This window comes from Neofelis nebulosa, chromosome 1, assembly GCF_028018385.1.
Source record: "Neofelis nebulosa isolate mNeoNeb1 chromosome 1, mNeoNeb1.pri, whole genome shotgun sequence".
Classification (NCBI taxonomy): domain Eukaryota; kingdom Metazoa; phylum Chordata; class Mammalia; order Carnivora; family Felidae; genus Neofelis; species Neofelis nebulosa.
In genome coordinates, this window is record NC_080782.1 from 111,730,905 (window position 1) to 111,736,497 (window position 5,593).

At 44.5% G+C, this 5,593-nt stretch overlaps 1 pseudogene; it reads left to right on the forward strand.

Moving 5' to 3' along the window:
* The first annotated feature begins 3,595 nt into the window (after positions 1-3,595).
* LOC131512667 (tubulin alpha chain-like) lies at positions 3,596-4,867 on the forward strand (annotated as a pseudogene).
* Positions 4,868-5,593: the final 726 nt, after the last annotated feature.

Sequence of the window (5,593 nt, forward strand, 5' to 3'; positions counted from 1 at the left end):
TGAGGATTTTCAGGAAGGGGGTGACCAGCCCTGCCACATGCTCCTGGCACAACTAGGGGCTGACCACTGGAAGGAACAACATGGGGACATTATGCCCATGATACACACTTTGACTCTGGTCGCAGTGGGCTCCAGAGAGAGCAGGTTGGGAAGACAAGAATAGCAAGTGAAGACAACTCTTTGAAGCTTTGTTGACAGGTTGTTATTACACCATGTAAATTGCAAAGGAGAATTTTATGATCAAAGAACAGCCTTCTTTGAGATCTGGGTGTAATCGCTTTTGAGGTCATAGAGAGTCAAGGTCATCTGTGATTAAATCGTTCAGGAAAGTTCCTCCCTAGAGAGTTTACTTTCCTCAAAGAAAGTTTTTCTTACTGGAATGTCCTTTCTAACAAAATGCATCATGGACTCCAATGCAAAGCTAATGAAATTTCTTTCCCATACGAACTCGAGATTTGCATTTATTGATTAAAAAAACAAGAGCTTGTTGGCTTGATTTGGTGCCGGGCAGGATCCCACAGAGAGCACTTCTGCCTGATCACTTCTCCTTCCTTGATTTCCTACCATTAGTTTCCTCAGAGTTTCATGGAGTGTCTGCTAACAGCTCTGGCTTCTCCCCCTGCCATGTGGTGACCCTCCTCTTGGAACACATTGGCTCACTGGGTGGGGGGTGGAGGTCAGGAGGGATGAAATCATCGTTGCGCTTCACTGTCCCCTTTTCCTGAGAGGACTTCCACAGCAAGGGAGTCTGTATTTTTAGAATTAGCATGTTCTGTTTCAGTGTTGTGAACATTCATTTTAAACTTACTATATTTAGTAAAGGTTTAATTATCCACGTAGGGAAACTAGTTTCAAGCTGTCACTTTTCATTCCTTGCTCATCAAAACAGCCCCCCTGCAGCTGAGAATGGCACTTTCCCCTACACCTGGTGAGGGCAGTGGACAGGAACAATTGCACTACTGGAGCTGAGTGTGAGCACAGCAGCAGGGGAAGCTCCTCTCAGTGTCTCCCACCCTGTCTGGCCCCTCCTCTGTCACTGGGACCTTCCTGCTGCAGCACATCCTCTCTGAGCTGGGGCTGTGGGCACTGGGTGTCTGCTCCAGTGCCAGGGAAATGTCTTCCCTTCCCACACAGGAATAATGATTAGATTTTCCAAAATAACACTCAGGTAACAGGATCTCTTTGTGCCGTTTACAAGTACGTAAGATGTTGGAAAATGGCACTGAATGATGAGATTTCTTGGATTTTCTGAGATACCATTCATTCCTTTGTTTCCTTGCTCAGTTCTAGCAGGTGGATATAGACATGGATGAATTGATGCATGGAGGCCACTGAAGGGAGAATGAGCAAGGGCCAATGGGCACTGAAGATGGTTTGAGACATAAACAGAATATGGTAGACATGCACTTACTCATTCAGGAAATATTTATTTATTGGTTGTGGGATAGTTAGGGAGCTTGGCACTACCTTAGTGGGGGACATACAGATGAATATGTTTTTCTAAACATATTCTAGTAAATGGATAATTACAGAGTGAGAGCTCAGAAGAAATGTCTTTGGAGTATGCAACAAAGGAGCCTCAGATGACTGGGTCAGCGGAGGGAAGGGATACTAGAGCTGAGACCAGATGCTGCTACCCAAACTTACTGTGTATGTGAGTTACCTGGGAATCTTGTTATAATGCAGATTCTTATTTTGAGCTGGAGTTAGGGCCTAAGATTGTGCATCTCTAACAAGCTCCCATCTGAGGCTGATGTTGCTGGTCCACAGGCCACCTTTTGAGTACCAAAGTTTCTAAGGAGTGGTATAAGACAAAACACTGGTGCTAGGGGGAAATGAGTTTACAGGGAGGGACTAGCATATACATAGTCCGAACATGGGTTCTTTTATCCTCAGCTGAGGCACTGATAAAGTAATTGTTCCCTCCCTTCCACGATCAGTTCTCAGGATACGTGTCTGCCTGCCAGCACATTTTCCCCCTAAAGTTAATCTTTGTGTTCACTTTAATCTATACCTTTTATAAATACTGGGGCTTTGATTTAACAGGACATACTAAAGATATTTTTCTATACTTCTTAGAATTTTCCAGAAAGAAAAATGGAGGGCAGAAATAAGAATGTCACCTTTGATAAAACTGAAGACTAACCTGCAAAAGATAATACATGTGGAGAGCTGCCAATGCAGTAAAGATCAAGTACAGGTCCAGGAAGGCTCCTGGAAGGGGTGTTTGTAGGTGTAGATTTCAGACACAGTTGGAAGGAAAACATTTTCTTACACAGATGGCGTTCTGAGGGGGGCAAAACCAATTTCTTCTTCTTTGGAATCATAGGAATGGCATCTACTTGTGGTGGTAGGGAACCTAGATCCCTAGACCTTACTTCATCACACAGAGAAATGGGAAAGGCAGAGTTGAATTAAAAAAAAAAAACTATGGAAATGCCATTTTTGTCTGTCTCCTGGTGAGGTGGGTGGAAGAGAAGCCAAGTTATGCCTTGCGCTGTAGCTGCCTGTGTTTGTTGGCTGGAGAGCGGGAAAAGCTAAAGTTAATTGCATATACAACCTTGTCATGATGGGTTTCTCCCTCAACCAGGGAGAATTTCTGCTAGCCTGGAAGTACTACCCTGCCCCTTCCCAACATGAACTAGTTCCAAAGTCCCAGAAGAGTGTATGTAATTGACAGATGAGTACACAAAGGCAACCAGAACAGGTTCCATGTAAAGATGGTATAAGACAAAAGACATGAGGGAGGGACAGATATATGTATGGCAGAAAGGGTTCTTAACAATAAGTGGCCACCAAGATGTTGAAAATGATGAGTAAGTAAATGGCTATGAATTAAGGCAAGTTAACAAAACAGGTGTAAGCAGAGCAAGTGAGAGCTTGGGGGAAAATAATAGGGACATCACAGATGGAGATGAAACAAGAACTTCTAGAGCTCAGGAAGGAAGCAGAAGAGAAAAATAGAGCCGCCATTGAAATGCAAGCACCTTGGAATAAACGCAAAGAAGAACAGGCACTGCTGACATCCGTGATGAAGAGGGGAACAGGATTAAGAAAAGCAAGCAAAAATAGACTAGAAATGAACAAACATAGAACGGATGAAAGAGAATCCGAAAGATCTGGAAGGCAAAAGAATTGCAGCGTATGCATTATTGGTATCCTTTAAGAAGAAGCCTGGAGATGATACTCAGTAAAATGCTTTGGAAAATTAAATAAGACTTGAGTCTCCAAATGAAAAGGCTGCACTGTGGCCCAGAGAAAACTGATACAGAATGATTAGCATTGACACGTATCCAAGGACATTTACTGGCCCTTGAAGACAAAGTCTTTCATTTAGGCAAAAAAAAACAAAAAACAAAAAACAAACCGAAAACCAAAGAAACAAACAAAAAAAACTATTAAAAGGAGGAAAAATCAAGGTGACATTATAGCAAAACAGATTACACAGTGGAATATCAAAAGCAAGAGAAGGGAATAAGAACATAAAATATGAGTACCCGAGTGTGCGACTTACCTTGACTCTTAGTTTGTTGGCAACAGTAACCAGGACCCAGTGTCTGCTTCTGTAGCTGGTGCCTGCTAAGCTGTAACCACCATGTATGAGGGCATCTTCATTCCTGTTGGCCAGGCTGGTGGTCAGATTGGCAGTGCCTGCTGGGAGCCATATTACTTGGAACATGGCATCCAGCCTGATGGTCAGATGCCAAGTGAGAAGACCACTGGGGGAGGGGATGACTCTTGCATCTTCTTCAGTGAGATGGGTGCTGGCAAACATGTGTCCAGGGCAGTGTTTGTAAATCCAGAACCCACCATCATTGATGAATTTTGCACTGGCACCTACCATCACCTCTTTCACCCTGAGCAGGTCTTCACAGGCTGCCAATAACTACTCCCTAGGGCACTACACTGCTGGCAAGGAGATCATTGACCTTGTCTTGGGCCGATTTTGGAAACTGGCTGACGAGTGCATATGTCTTCAGAGTTTCTTGGTTTCCACAGCTTTGAAGGGGGAGCTGGTTCTGGGTCCACCTCCCTCTCTCTGTTGATATGGGAAGAAGTCCAAGCTGGAGTTCTCCATTTACCCAGCCCCCCAGATGTCCACAGATGTAGTTGTGCTCTACAACTCCATCTTCACTACCCATCCCACCGTGGAGCAGTCTGATTTTGCCTTCATGGCAATGAGTCCATCTGTGGTGTCTGTTCTCGAAACCTTGCTATTGAATTCCTAAATCACTGCTTCTCCCTGATTTGATGAAGCCCTGAATGTTGATCTGACAAAATTTCAGACCAAGCTGGTGCCCTAACCCTGCATCCACTTTGTTCTGGCTGCATATGCCCTGTAATCTCTGCTGATAAAGCCTACCATGAACAGCTTTCTATAGAACAGGTCACCAACGCATGCTTTGAGCCAGCCAACCAGGGGGTGAAATGTGACCTCCACCATGGTAAATACATGGCTTGCTGCCTGTCATGCTGTGGCATCATGTTCCTAAAGGTGCATTGCTGCCATGCCCCCATCAAGACCTGTGCAGCATCAAGTCTGTGGACTGCTGCTCCACTGGCTTCAAAGTTGGTGCTAATTACCTGCCTCCCCACTGTGGTACCTGGTGGAGATGTGGCCCAAGTACAGTGAGCTGTGTGTATGCTGAGCAACACCACAGCCATTGCTGAGGCCTGGGCTCGCCTGGACCACAAGTATGACCTGGTGAATGCCAAGTGTCCCTTTGTTCACTAGTAGGTGGGTGACGGCATGGAGGAAGGGGAGTTTTCTGAGGCCTGTGAGGACATTGTTGCTTTTGAGAAGGGTTATGAGGAGGTTGGTGTGGATTCTTCAGTAGGAGAGGATAAACAAGGAGAGGAATACTAATTACCATCCCTTTCAGCCTTCTTGCGTGTCCCACTCATGACTTGAGCCTCAACGTTGGCTGACAAATATTAAATCTTTCTGATTAGATTGTCTTCACTTTCAACTATGATCATGTCTTACTCTGCCATGTGTACCTGTAGGATTTTCCCATCACGTCCCAAAGCAAAGGCTTAGAAAACAACAAAATGAGTCCCCAAATTTGACCAAACATATAACCTTAACAATAAATGTAAATTGTCCCACTCACCTGTTAAGAGACTCGTATTTACAAAGAATGTGGAGTTCAGTTCTATGCAATATAGGAGACGTGTGTAGAACAGTGAAGCCCAGAAAGGCTGAAGGTGTAGACAGTTGGGCAGAGATTGCTTTAGTGTGAGTCATGTCCCAACTTGCCTCCCCCTCCCAGTTTATATGTTGAAGTCCTAACCCTTCTATGAGATTATATATTGGAGATGGTTTTTAAAGCATGGTTGAGGTTATATGAGGTTGAAAGGGTGGGGCCCTGATCTGATAGAGCTGGTGCCCTGGCAAAAAGAGAGACACTAGAATGTAGTCTTTGTCATGGGAAGATGCAGAAGGTGGCAGTCTCTAAGCCAGGAAAGTTTTACCAGAATGTGACTATGCTGGCACCCCCATTTTGGACTTTCTAGCCTCCAAAACTGTGAGAAAGTAAATTTTTGTTTTTAGAGTCACCCAGTCTATGGTATTTTTTTAGGGCGGCCCAAG